General features: G+C 41.3%; 1 pseudogene across 1 annotated transcript in view; it reads left to right on the forward strand.

The window, feature by feature from the left end:
- LOC123623007 overlaps positions 1 to 14,479 on the forward strand; it is a 342,887-nt pseudogene that overhangs the window by 75,741 nt on the left and 252,667 nt on the right. The window contains exon 3 of the transcript XR_006729732.1: positions 10,860 to 10,989. The product of XR_006729732.1 is annotated as a forkhead box protein P1-like (transcript). The remainder of the gene's footprint in view (positions 1 to 10,859; positions 10,990 to 14,479) is intronic.

Below are 14,479 nucleotides of genomic sequence, written 5' to 3' on the forward strand. Positions count from 1 at the left end.
TTTTATTCCTGGTAGTTTGTAATTAACCTCAAGGGCCTATGGCAAGATAGCTTTCGTTCCTAGATGGATATTGGGACAGAGAGAAATAGAGGTAGGGGAGCTGCAGCCTTGGGGGCCACATGTGGCCTTCTGGATCCTTGAGTGCGGCCTTTTGAATCCAAATTTTACAGAACAAATCCTTTTTTGTGTTTTTAATTTCAGAATATTATGGGGCTATAGTCATTTTGGTTACTTGATTTGATTTTGTGCAGTTTGAGTCAAAGTTATAAGTCTGTCCATCTCCCAGATAGTGTGCATTGTACCTGTTAGGGATGAATTTACCCATCTCCTACTGCCCTCTCCCACCTACTTAGTTTCCATTGAGTTTTACTGCCATGTGTGCACATGGGTGTTGATCAGTTAGTTCCAATTTAATAGTGAGTACATGTGGTGTTTGGTTTTCCGTTATTGTGAAACTTCACTTAAAAGGATGGTCTCCAGTTCCATCCAGGTTGTTACAAAAGGTATTAGTTCACCTTTTTATGGCTGAGTAGTATTCCATAGTATACATATACCACATTTTATTATCCGTTCATGTATTGGTGTACACTTGGGTTGATTCCACATCTTCACATTGTCTATGTTATCCAAAGTGATCTACGGATTCTATGCAATCCCCAGTAAAATACCAATGTCAGTTTTCACAGATCTAGGAAAAATAGTTCAGTGTTTCATATAAAACCCGAAAATATCCCGAATAACCAAAGCAACCTTAAGCAGTAAGAACAAATTGGGAGGAATCATTTTACCAGACTTCAAATTAGACTACAAGGCTATAGTAACCAAAACAGCATAATACTGGCACAAATACAGAGACATAGACTAATGGATCAGAACAGAGAACCCAGATATAAAACCATCCTCTTATGGCCATCTAATCTTTGACAAAGCAAAGCAGACAAAAATATACACCGGGGAAAAGAATCCTTATTAAATAAATGGTGCTGGGAAAGTTGGATAGCCACATGTAGAAGACTGAAAGAGTTATCTGCACCTCTCACCATTCACAAAAATCAATTCACGATGGATAACAAATCCTTTTAATAAAGGGATTTGTTCTGTGAAGTTTTTTATTTGGTCAAGGGGCCACACTTACTGCGATGGGACTTCACACTCAGCTCCGCAGAGTAACTTTCCTGATGACTTTATGTAAACAGCACATCAAGGACTGTTGGTTTTCTTAAGAGATACTTTCCTTTTTATTCCTTCTCATAATTCTTTTTTATTTTCCTCCTTTTCCAATAATGAAGGGCTTTTTATTTTTCCCTTCAAAGTCACTACTTTTTTTATAATTGTAAAGCAGGCAAAAATCATCACAGAAAGCAGATCTTAAAAGAATTGCAATTAATATCGTGACCTAGTTGGTTTCTTCATTCTTTGAAACCTTGCTTTAGTTTTCCTCTCTTATCAGCTGTTATGTATGCTGGTTATGTAATCTTAACTTTTCACAGAAAGTACGGATCTCGTCAATTAACAAGACTACCTCTGGCATCCTGTGTCTGGCTTCTTGTAGAATGTTCCCACTGGGGAAACTGAGGCTTGGGATCGATACTCCCCACCTTCTACAGGACCCACCATTGTAATTTTTTTCTTTTTAGTAACATCACTAGTATGACTCTGATTCTTGTTCTCATCCAATATAGAGCCATGGTTACCTGGAACCTGGTTCAAACCTTTGAACAGATACACAAGGATTGCCTCTCCAGTGTGAAGATGAAATAATATAATTTGTTTACCACCTTGACTTGTTTACCACAGGCTGTGAAGAATATGTTTTGAATTTAAAAGTGTGAAAAACAAGAGTGCTAGCTATCAAAAAAAGCTCTCCTCTCAAAAGTAAACATGTTTATAGAGCAGGACTCAAAACAAAATACTTGATAAGCACAGCCAATCACAAGAAAGTAAACATGTTTACCACAAACGCCTTATAAAGAGCTCAGATGGTAGCCAGCTATCTGTTCCCTTGACCGTCCTTCCAGGGAGAGGCTGAGGCTCCCCTGGTCCTCAGGGACGGGGACACCACTTGCCCTTCTAGCAGGCGCCTGTGTAAGCCCTGCTTGGTTAGCTAGACCCAGATTGTCGGTGGGAATGGAAGTTTTGTATTTTTTGCCATTGAATTGAACCATGAGTGGAACGCATTTGTGAAAGTGATTCTGGAATTCCCATGATTCTTAAATAGAACCTGTCGTAGATAGGGTGCCAAGTTGGCTTAGGAGGACTCTCCCTGGCTTCCCGAGAGAGCCCCAGATTAGTGTCACTCCTAATGACCTCCTGTGTCCCAGGCACTGTACTGTCAATGTCTAGGATATCAACGTGCATTACACCCAGCCCCTGCCTCACCAACCTCACTCTGGTGAAGGAACCAAATAGCTCGAATGGGAAGTTGGTAGAAAAGACAAGGACATCCTGAGCGATACAGGGGTTTTCAGGGTCTATCACAAAGTGAGTCTTAGATAATATAAAAGAGATGGAGTTCAGAAAGGGCAGAGTGGATTGTATGCACAGGAAGGAGATTTTGGTTCAAGATGGTAGTGGCATGTCTTGGTACAGTCCAGGAGCAAGTTCAAGAGAAATGTCCCAGCAAGAGGTAACTCCATGGGAGGTTGTTAGTCAGGAGAGAATTTCAGAATTCAAGGTCTTAGAGGTGGAACAGTTCTAAGGGATGGTGAGATCCATGTTTTGGCGATGCCCTCAGGTGTAGAGGAAGTAGCATCAATTAACTAACATTTATTAAGTCTGTACTGTGTATAGGCAAATGTTAACCCGATTTTCACGTATGGAGGAATTGGTCAAGAGTAGCTAGTATGGGGCAGAGCTAGGATTGAACCCAGGAAGTCCGTTCTGCAGCGTGTGTTCTTAGCTTTGGCACTGTACTGCTTCTCCAGTAGGCTAGAACCTTTTAGGATTACGGGAGTTAAGATAAAACAGGCATGTGTTCACTCATTCAACAAATACTTTTGGGCCAGGCATGGTGGCTCATACTTATAATACCAGCTACTTGTGAGGCTGAGGTGGGAGGATCACTTGAGGCTAAGAGTTTGAGACCAGCCTAGGCAACATATCAAGACCCCATTTCTACAAAAAATTAAAAAATTAGACAGGAGTGGTGGCGTGCACCTGTAGTCGCAGCTACTTGGGAGGCTGAGGCAGGAGATTGCTTGAGCCCAGGAGTTAAGGCTGCAGTGAGCTATGATCGTGCCAGTGCACTCCAGCCTGAGTGACAGAGTGAGACCCCATCTCCAAAAACAATAGCAAACAAGTTTTTTGAGTGCTGTATCCCTAACAGGCCTGTTGTAAGCCTTGGATAGGCTGTTGGAAGGACCATCTTCATAACTACTAAAGTTGATAGAAGTGCTCACACTGAAAGAGTCTAGACAGAAATTGTGAACCACATACAAGTTGAATATCTCTCATCCGAAGTGCTTGGGACCAGAGTATTTCACAGTTTGTTTTTTTTTTTATTTTGAAATATTCACATTATATATGCTTGCCAGTTAAGCAGCCCAAATCCAAAAGTCTGAAATCTGAAATGTTCCAATGAGCATTTCCTTTGAGTGATTCTGTTGGTGCTCAAAAATTTTCAGACTTTGGAGCATTTTGGAGTTTGGATTTTTACATTGGCGCTATTCAACCTGTACTAAAATACCTGAGAACGGTGTAGAAGAACATCCTTGACATTTAGAAGTAAAAGTCACGTGGCTGGGCTGAGAGCAGTGGTTCCCTTGGATGTGCCCGTGGAAAGGGTTTGGAAGGATCCTGAGTCACAGTGGAGGAGGAGGATGGTATTTTCCTTGGGGGAGTGACAGGCAAGGTGGGCTGTTAGCACAGCAACCATTAGGCTGTAACAGGAATTAGGCCAACTCTTTCCTCCTTATTTACCTGAAGTCAAGGGGTGTGGAGTGAGTGGCTTCTGGAAAAGGAGAGAGGGGCATCTTTTTAAGGGTAAAAAGCATACCTCTCCATTCATCCAGATGTTGGTGGTAGAGGGCCTTGGAGAGAGGTGAGCATGGGGCCCAGGGAAGGAGGAGTAGTTTGTTCAGCACAGGAGAGGGATTCTGGGATGTTCGTAAGAGGCCACTGTGGTAGTCGATCTCATCCCTGAAGAGAGGAAGTGATGACACAGGGTGGGGTGGCAGTTAAGTCAATCAGCAGTCATAGTTAAGTTTGGACATAGATGGAGCATAGTGCGGTGCAGACAGATGCTGCAGGAAGGACCCACCCGCCTGCAAGTTTCAAGTGGAATGCTCAGAAGATTGTTAATGAAAAGGAGAATGATAAACAAACAAACCAAGGAGGTTTCTGGTTGAGCCTCAGAGCTGGAAAGGTAATTACATAGAAACCATATTCCCCATGTGTTCTAATTAGTCTAGCAGGTTTACTTAAAAACTTGTTTTTGAGCGTAGATACCAATAAGTCCTCTAGTGAGTTGAAAGAAATCTTGCTGGTGAAATCTTAGCAATAGTGATCAGTTAGTTATAGGGAACATCATTGAAACCAAGTTAAGTGGACTTGCCCAAGCCACGGAGGTTGGCGTAGTGACCCATTTGGTTAAATGTGGTGAATGTTTTTACTAGAACTCTAGAACTTAGCTGTAAAGGCAGATACTTATTTAGGGTACATTTGAGTAGTTGTTATTATTATTATTATTTTAAAGACAGAAGTATTATTTGTTCTTCTTTTCCTAGCCTAATGAATTGAGGCAGATTGGCATTTTATTTATGAACTGACAACACATACCTTTTTTTGCTGCTGATGTGCTTTTTGAACTGGGTTCAGCGTTGTCAGAAAGTTATTCACAGGAGTTGGTGATGGAGCCTGCTCCACCCACTTCTGTTCCCTTTCTATTTTGGTGCCATTTGCAACAAAGGAAACTAAGTTAGTAAATTAGAGAAGGATTGAAGCTCTCACAAATGCACTTCTTCCTATCAGGTTGTATAACTGATTAGACAAAGTGGGCCCACTCTTGCTGTGGCACGTGGGACCAGAAGGAACGTCCATGCAAACCCCATGAGATGGCCTTGGTCGTGGGACTCCCAGGTCTTCTGACCAATCTGATTTAGCTGTATTTAGAAAAAAATCTGTAAAGATCTATATATGGATATGTCTAGATATTCATATGTACATATATACATTTGTGTTTATATGTGTGTATATACATATTTATGTTATATGTGTATATAAAATTCCAGATTTTAGCATTCTTAAACCAAGGGAGATCTAGTGGACAGCACATTGTATTTGACTTTTGTATCAGGGTTCCTGCCTGAAATAGTTGGCTTTTACTTCTCCTAGGCCTGAAGGGACAAGAGGAGGAGGATAGGGGTAAGTGGACATGGAGAGAGTAGTGCGAAGAGAGAGCTGTCTCGCAGGAGCTGTGACTAGTTTGACTGGATCAACCTGCAGTGCTGACCTGCAGTGTCCGGTGGGGTGGGAGCCAGAGGAATGAATACCCTGTCTTCCCTGGCTTCCTGCAATGAGGACACCCCCCCACCACCACCACCATTGGTTGAAAACAACTGCAAGCCTGAAAGCAGCCTTTCAGGGTAGGGAGCAGGGTGGGAGATGGCGGGCGGAGCATCTGGAGCAGCAAGTGGAAAACCAGCCAGTGCGTGTTGTTCAGGGAGCTGCTGGGCACATTTACTGCCATCCTCACCCAGGTCACCCTGGGAGAGGTCAAGGTGGGGAACTTGCTCCCAAATCTTCAGGATGGCTAGAAAGTACCTAGCTTTGGAGCAGGTGTTCTCAAAGTGTGGTGCCTGGAACTAACCAGTAGCACCAGCATCACTTTGGAACTTGTTAGAAATTCTCAGGCCCCACCTTTGCCCTGCAGGATGAGATACTGGAGGAGGGGCCAGCGTCTGTGTTTTATAAACCCTCCAGGAGATTCTGGTGTTGGCCTGAAGATGTCTGTGAGGGGCTGGAGGCTTAGCAGATGATGTCAGGTTGCTAGGATGGCCACTGTTAGGATGCTCGGAAATGCCCGTGATCAGCACGTTGTCTGTATCAATCCACTGCTTGAAATTCTGCAGACCCCCAGTTCTCCTTTTTCAGGACAGGCATTTTTCAATAGAAATACAATAATAGATTCCATTTAGGCCATGGGGGCCAATATCCAGTGCAGTTTATTCCTTTAATTTCTAAGTTCTTTTCTCAGCTGCGCAGAGAAGTTCCAGGGCTGGCAGCAGACTTTTGGAGGTTGTTTTTGAAAAATAGATGCAAATGCTGTCTGTGCTGTTGTTGTTTTTCTGGTGCCTGGCAGTGTTTGGTAAACAACTTGATTGCTAGGTCCCGGCCTCAGGGAACCACAGCTGCTCTTTCCAGCTCCCTGCAGACTTTTGTACCGAGCAGGGATTGCTTCAGGGAAAATAAACAGGGGAGAACAAAACAAGAAAACATCACTGTTGTTTTGTTGCTGCCTCTACCTGTTTTCCCGGAGCTGTTTTGCAACCACAGGCCCTGGGATTTTAGTTCTTTGCTTTAAAAAACAAGGCAGGCCCCGGTGGCATTCCAGGCTTCTCTCTCCACGGCTAGACTGTGGCATTTGGAGTAGCCACAGGACTTGGAAAGGACTTAGTAGCCACTGCCAGAATGCATGCATTTTTAAATATGTAAATTGAAAAGGGAGAAAGCTTCATTCTTTCTAATGACCCCCAAGATGGTAATCTGGCTTTTCAAATCTCTAGGAAAACAGATTGAATATGGCACAATTAATGTTTCAGCACTTCTAGGCTTTTCTCTAAAATATTTTAATGGGCTTTTAATTTATTGCAGCTCTTGATTAGCAGGGTTGAGGCAGGGTTACTGCTGACCTCCTGGCCCAAGGTACTCCTGAGGCTGTAGTGAAGTGGCAAAGAACAAAGGCTTGCTAGCTTTCCAGCTGATAAAGCCTGCCACCCCAGGGCTGAACCCCAGGGGGGGCTCACTAAATAATCCTAAAGTGGTCAGAGAGCAATGCAGTGCTCTTCAGATCTTCCTCAGAGTCATTGGGGTATCCGGTAGAAATGCAGATTCCTGGAACCTGGTGAAGAATCTCTGGGCTGTGGAGGGTGAGAATCTGCATTTCAAGCTTGTCCCCCAGTTGCATACTCAGGTTTGATATTGCTACCGTGCAAATAAGGGAGCTGGGGTAGGAAGCAGGTGATGGTACTGCCAGATTTTTTTTTTTTTTAATTTTGAGACTTGTGCATTGTTTTATTGATGCATTTACTTTTCATTTACTCAGTTTCCCCCATTATTTTGGCTCTTCCTTACTTTCTCAAATCGGAGAACTTTCAGCCTGAAATTGTTCTCTTTTGGCCTGAAATAAATCTTAGAATTTTTTTTTTTTAGGTAACTGATAAACTTTTGATAAACTTCTGTTTATTGAAAAACTCTAATTTCACCCTCATTTTTGAGAGATACTTTTTCTGGGTATACAATTCTAGGTAGATAGGTTTTTGGTTGTTTTTTTGTTTTTGCCTCTGGGCTTTGTTCTGTATAAGTTTTTGGATGTCTGGTCTTCTCCTCTTGTGTGTTTTCTTTATTTCAATTGCTATATTTTTCATTTCCAGAGCTCAGAGCAGTTAAGTATTTTGGTTATTATAGAGCTCCATGAAGCTGGAATTCAGTCCTTTGTCTGTTGGATTCTTAACAAAACACACACACAAAAACAAAAACAAAAATTCCACAAACCATAGTGGTGATTCATCCTTTAGTTTTGGATATGCCTGGTTACTTTAATGTATTAGAAGTCAAGCAAGGCAGCACTACTGTTCATATTCTTAGGCATTGTTTGACCAATGTATGTCTTGCCGAGAAACCTGCTGCTACTCCAATCTGGAATGAAAATTAAACTCCTACATGAAATCTTCCACGAGCTCTCTCCCCGCACTGGTGTTCTTTGTTCTTTTCTTTAAGTGTCTAAGGTAGAAAGTGCTATTTACTGGTGACTTGCCTGCTACCCACTCCCAAGCTTCTCAATATGCTCTTCTGACCCTAGAATGCTTTTACTACCCTTTAATTCCTTCCCCAAATTTGCTCAAGATAATTAATTCCTCTAGAAAGTCCTTATCTGCACAGATACCTGCTGTGTTTTTCTGTGTTCACTCATACAGCTTCTCCATGTTTCTGAATCACTCTAGAATCTCAAAACTGGAGATATGGATTGACCTCAGCAATCATTTGCTACAGTGGTCTCAAGGTTGTTTTTTTTTTTTTAATGTAAACTATTAAGAAGTTATCTGCCATCTTTGAGAAATTATGTAATTTCACTAAATAGAAATTGCATAATTATTGATTATTGCATTCATTTGTAGAATTGAAGGCTCTTGAAGCTATGAGTTTGCATTCATACGTGGCAGTAATTGGCGAGTGATGTGCAGGGGTTGCACCTTTTGCTGAGAGTGTGGGGGTTTTCCAGCTTGCCACATTTCTCACTTCTCCCTGTCACCTTACCCCTGGTCTGCTGTGCTGGCTTGCTTTCATCTGCCTGGTCAGTGCGGGCTGCCGTAGCTGTTCTTGTATGGAAAACGAAGCTTAGATTCAGAAAGGGTAAGTGTCTCCTACAAGGCATCATAGCCAAAACTCGCTTGAGCAAGCCTGAGTTAGAAGGGTATCTAGCACAGGATAGGCACTCTAGATTTTTGTATTAGTGTGGCAGGAAAAGGATGGAGTCCTTACAGGTCCAAGCTTTATAGACTCCAACTACTAAAACTCACTGTGCCTCAGTTTTTTAAAATCTGTGTATTGAGCTTATGGTCATGGTATCTACTAGGAACTTTGTTGTCAGAATAGAATGAAATGAAATAACCGTTGCAAAATACTTAAAATGATATCCAGTACATAGTAAGTTTTCAGCAAATGGCAGTTATATTTTTAGAGGATGCTGGAGAGTTCTTTCAATTGTTGATTCATTTGTTGATCCAAAAAATTTATATTGAGCACCTTCTATGAGCTGGGCATTTTCTGAAGTTTTGGAGTATAGTGAAGAACAAAACAGAGTTCCTTTCCTTTCTCTCACTGGTCTTATATTCTAGTGGAAAAGACAAGTGAATCAATGGGAAAGTTTATAGATTATGACAGGAGCTCTGAAGTAAGCAAATAGGATGATATAATGGAGAGTAACTTGGAACCTAGCTTAAGTTGGTAGGCAGGTCAGGCTTCTTGAAGTGGCCTTTGTCCCTAAGACCCAGCGATAAAAAGGAGCCAGTTGTGTAAGGAATAGAATCATGCCATCCTGGGGAGCTGGTATAGCAAATGCACTAGCCCTGAGGCAGGAAAACACTTGGCTGCTTGAAACAGAAGGAAGGCCACTGTATCTGCATTGGTTGTAGTTAGCGGTTGGATTGGTAGTTTGAGGTCACATCAGAGAAGTAGAAAGTGATCGGATTATGTAGGGCCTTCTAGGGCACAGAAAAAAGTTTGAATTTTATCCCAAAGATGGTCAACAACTTCAGCCCATTTCCTTTTTGCTATGTGACATAGACTCCATAGCTCTGGGGGAGCCTCTCTGAGTCTTGGAACCACTTTTTGGGTCTCAAGACTGCTTATGGGCTTGGAGAATGGGGCCTTGGAGGACAGGGCACCATCATCTGGACTCAAAGTGTGGTCTGTGATTGGCAGTGTCAGCATCCCCTGGTCATTTGCTATAAATGCAGAGCCCCAGGCCCCACTCCAGACCTACAGAGTCAGAGTCTTTGAGGGTGTGGCGCAGGAATCTGTATTTTTTTTTTTAAAGTTCTCCAAGAGATGCTTATGCACACTTAAGTTTGAGAAGCATTGTTCTAGAGTACATTTGGACAGATTTCCACAGGAGTTGGAGCTCTGCTCTCTGGAGATGAATGGAAACTTTTCATGGGCATCTATAGGATGTTCTCAGCCACTGAGGGTGCCAGCTCGCCAGCATTGGGAAATAGTGCCAGGTTGAAAATTCTTCTAAACACTTGCAAAGCTCTCTGCCCACTGCACATCTTCAGTGTGGATGGCAGTTTGGCATAAGAGAGATTCCTGGTTAAAACCTCTTTTTAATCAGGAAGCTTAAAGGAGAAACTAATAGATTAGGCTATTTAGAATAAGTGTACTCTATTCAAAAACACAGGCTTCGAGGTGGAAGGAATTTGGAGAGGATTGGTTAATGTTCTGACCTTGCAGATGAAGAGACTGGAATCCTGAGATGTTAAATAGGCTCTTCTGGGGCCACGTGATTGATGACAATACTGAGTCCAGAACTCAGGCTTCTAAACTCTGAACCCTGACCATCTTGAAATATGTTCTTTATTGGTGGAAATATCTTCATGATTATTGCTTCTTATGTAATTTTCATAAGCATTTTTAGAATAAAACAATTATTTTGGAGGAAAAAATCATGATCTCTTACTAGTTTTTATGTTCATTATTATTTTTAAAATAACTTATTTTAAAATAATTATTATTTAGAGTTCTTATATTTTTTCACCATCTGGAAAAGATCATTACTTAATAGGAATGGTACATTTATTCATGTAAGATTTGTGTTAAAACAGCTTATTGTTACCTAAATACTTTATAATGGGATGTGATATTTTTGTAATGCTAAAATATTTAAAATATTTGGTATAAATTTTGCAATAAATAACCACCTTTCAGTGGATGTGTTGAAGTAATTGGTAAATGTATCTTTCTAAACAGTATTTCCGGTTCATACTTGACAGCATCACACTTGATGTATTGACATAGTCTCGCTTGAGCGGTATTTTCCCCTAGCTCTAGAATCTATGTCTGTCTTGGTGTTTTCAAGTTTAAGGAAGTGGTGGTTTTAGAAGTTACATCTTAGTTATGTGTAAAAAAATATTTTTATGTTGCAGTGTCCCAGGAGCTTCTGCTGACAATTCCAGTTTCCGAACGAAACATTTCGGCAATGGTGAGGGCTTCAGTCCCTTCTCTGATTTGCTGTCAACCATGAACGGATGGATGTGATGCCTGCTAGCCCACAGGGTGAGTGCATGTTTGCGATTATTCATCTGAAAATTCACAAGACAAAAAGTCCATCCAGGACAGTTGCCCATGGAGGATGAAAGATTCTCATTCTGAAAGAAGGGACAAACTCTGTCATTGCTTTCTGGTATAACCTTTTCAGAGAATTCCTACAATGATCTGAGGATTTATAAAAGGCATCACGGGACACAGGGGAACTTTGCTTGCTTGTTTGTTTTAATCATACTCTGAAGGTTAGGCTATCTGAACTGTGGACCATATGCACAATTGAATTGAGTAATTGCTGTTTTGGTCCCATTACAACTTGGTGAAAACATGAGCCACCATGAAATGAGACTATAATTACTTCATTTTGAATTTTAGGGGAAATTTAAGTCTGATTTGTTCATGGAGAGAGTCCCATCCCAAGCTTTCATATGATTAGGGCTCTTAAGAAAGCCAAAGTGTGGGGAACTTTAGATTCTCAAAGGTTTTTTTGAAAGACTTCTGGGCATTCATTTTTTAAAATCACAATTTACTTCATCAGGTTATTCATTGACTTTTGGGGGGGGGATTAGAAGGGACATGATGATATTTTCCTCTTACGTGTGTTTTCCATATTTGATAGCATCTGTCCCAGTCCCTAGCCATCAGTGGCTCCCTGTAGTCATGGACATTGTGACTTTCCATTATCAGAGACAATGCTTGGTTGAGGCCAGGTGTTTTGGGTGAAAACTCTGACATCATTCAATGGGAGCTTTGTCATAGAATGAGGTCAATTTCATGGAGAACCATATAGTTTCAGGGTTTTGTATTGAATGGCATTTAATGGTAAGAGCCACTGGCATGAACCCACCTTCTTAGTCTTTGAAACAGATTCCGTGTACTGGAGGGAAATGGAGGGAAGCAGGAAGAGCACTATGTTCTGACTTGGGAGACCTAATAGTTACCTGATATTGGGGAAATAAGTCTTTCTCTTCTTTGATTTTCTATATTTTTAAAAACAAAGCATGAGGTTAGAGAATCCTATCCTGTCAGTACTATGTAGGCCCTAGAAATTATATTTAGATCTCCTGGGTATAGAAACGGGACAGCTGAAGCCCAGAGAGTCCAACTGGGATGTCTGAGTCCCTGGGGTTGGTCAGGACTGGACCTTAGTTATTTGGGCCTCAATCAGTGGTTCTTTCTAGCTTATCTTAGTTACACAGATTAAGACGCCTAGCACCCATTCAGCTTAGTAAACCTCTTCTGAGGATAAGTGTCTAAGACATTGTTATGCATTCAACTACTTGGCCAGATTTTTAAAGATTTTATAGTTAGAGGTCACCGTAACAAATCCCTCCCATTTCATAGATTAAAAACTATGTTAGTTTTAATGTCCATAGAAACTATGTCCTTAGTGAAGCAACTAGCCCAAATATCAGAGACCAGATGATCCTCAAAGAAACTATTGGCTCTAAAATTCACTTCCATTTAGGGTAGTTTGGTAACTGAGTACTTATACTGTGTATTCCTTTCTGCTGGAGCTAGAGGTGGAGAAAAAAATCCAGTCTTCTATCTTCCTTGTAGTATTCTCTTCCCTTATTGTGAAGAAATAATGCCAAGTGTAAACAGTGACACATGAGGCAAAGATGTCCACAGTGAAAAGAGATAGTTAATGAAGTCATGGAATTTCAGTGCTGTTAGAGATCTTCAGTCATTTTACTGGGTGGTCTTGGGCAAGTCTCTGGTTCCCTCACCTATGTGAAGTTCTTCTGAGGTTTTCCATTGCTGTGCAGCTACGATAGACTTTTGTGAATGGTCTGTAGATAAGTGAACGCATAGCATATGTTAAGAAAATTTATGTCTTTGGGGATCCAGGTAGTGTTGAGAACAAAGCCTTGGGTCTGTCTTATACACACACAAGAATTCATAGAAGTGGTTGGAATTCTGAAGGTATTAAAATAGCAACAAACTCGGGTTTTTGGTTACCTGTCATCTCTGTCTTCAGTATTGAGAGCATCTGACTCAATCTCACTGTAAGAAAATTGATGTATGAAATTTAACAAAACCACATGAATGGATTTGTTGAAGACTTGGCTCATTTTATTCATTAATTTCAATTAGGTGAAGCCCACTATCTGAAAAATCAATCTGAACAACTATAATGAAAATGATATCTCTTTTGAAGAAATGTACTGTTAGGCCCTGTTAAAAATACTGGTTTTTTTTTTTCCTAAATAAGGAAGTTCTTTGTATTTATCAGACTGTGATAAACTTCCCTTTGTTGTATTTTTGGCAGAAGATAGAGGTATCTGAAATCCTGTGAGCTGGAGCATGTGTTCTGGTTTTCTGTGCTCCTCCCAGTCTTTCCTCAAGGCACGCTTGCAGGGCTTGCCCAGAGGACTCATTCTCTCCCTCTGCGATGCAGTGACTGGCCTTCCATGCATTATGCATCTGAGAGCTAGTTAGTCCTTCCACTGTCAAAAATTTATTCACAGTCCTGTGCCTTTTAGAACTTTACAGTTTATTGAGTAACCAAAAGAAGCACCAATTAATTGTTACAGCTGATAATTTGGAGTCTTTAGGCCTGAAATAAAGTGTAATTCTGAGTGAAGCGTTTCATGGTAAGTGTCCTCATGGTAGCACAGGGTCAGAGGCACAGGGGTAGGCAGCCAGAACAACAAATCGCCTCACTCAAATGCAAGGAAATGAAACCGCGAGATAAAAGGTTTGCACAAATACATCATTATGGCAAATTTTTTAAGGTCAGAAAATGGATAATGTACTTGATTGATGTTGGTGATAACCATGCCTGCATGATAAATTAACTTAGGGGCAGGATACGGAGAAAAGAAGGGCTGAACACTTCACCTCTCCCTTTGTGCCGTGGTTCTTTAATGCCACCGTTCACCAGGAGGGACTCAAGAGTTGGCTTTTTCTGCAGTGTGAAGCTTCAGTTGATACTGGTACCTACAGGATGCACATCACGGGACTCCAGGAGTGAAGCATGGCTACGTCTGCTGCATATTTAATAGGCAGTTAGCCACAATGTTATTAATAAATGCGATAATAGCAGTCTGGATTTGCATAGAGTTTTCCTGAGAAGACTTGACTAGAGATAGCAAATATGCTGGCTTGTGTATCAGTCTCTGCTTTGGCATTGCATCGTCCCTGCCAGTCAGTTGTCCCTTGCTGGTGGATCTGGTGGAAGGGCGTCGCATCATGTGACATGATTGTATGTTATTTGCCCATCATTTTTTTTTCTCTTGTTTGCCCACAGTTCCTCTTTTGATTTCTCTCACAATCAAATTCCTAGCTTTTGACTAATTAGGAAGAGATAAAAATATGGGAAAATAGATCCTTCTCACTTAAGACTTAGCAAGGGGCTACTTTTTGGCTGGGAGTTCCTGCTTTTTAAAATAAAACTCAAGAATGTAGATTATTTTTTTGTCATTGGTTTTGGGGTAGGTGGTGGTTGGTGCAGCTTCTGGGAGAAGCTGGGTGCGGCTGGCAGGTACTTTGGGATGGG

Source organism: Lemur catta, chromosome 18, assembly GCF_020740605.2.
Source record: "Lemur catta isolate mLemCat1 chromosome 18, mLemCat1.pri, whole genome shotgun sequence".
NCBI lineage: Eukaryota > Metazoa > Chordata > Mammalia > Primates > Lemuridae > Lemur > Lemur catta.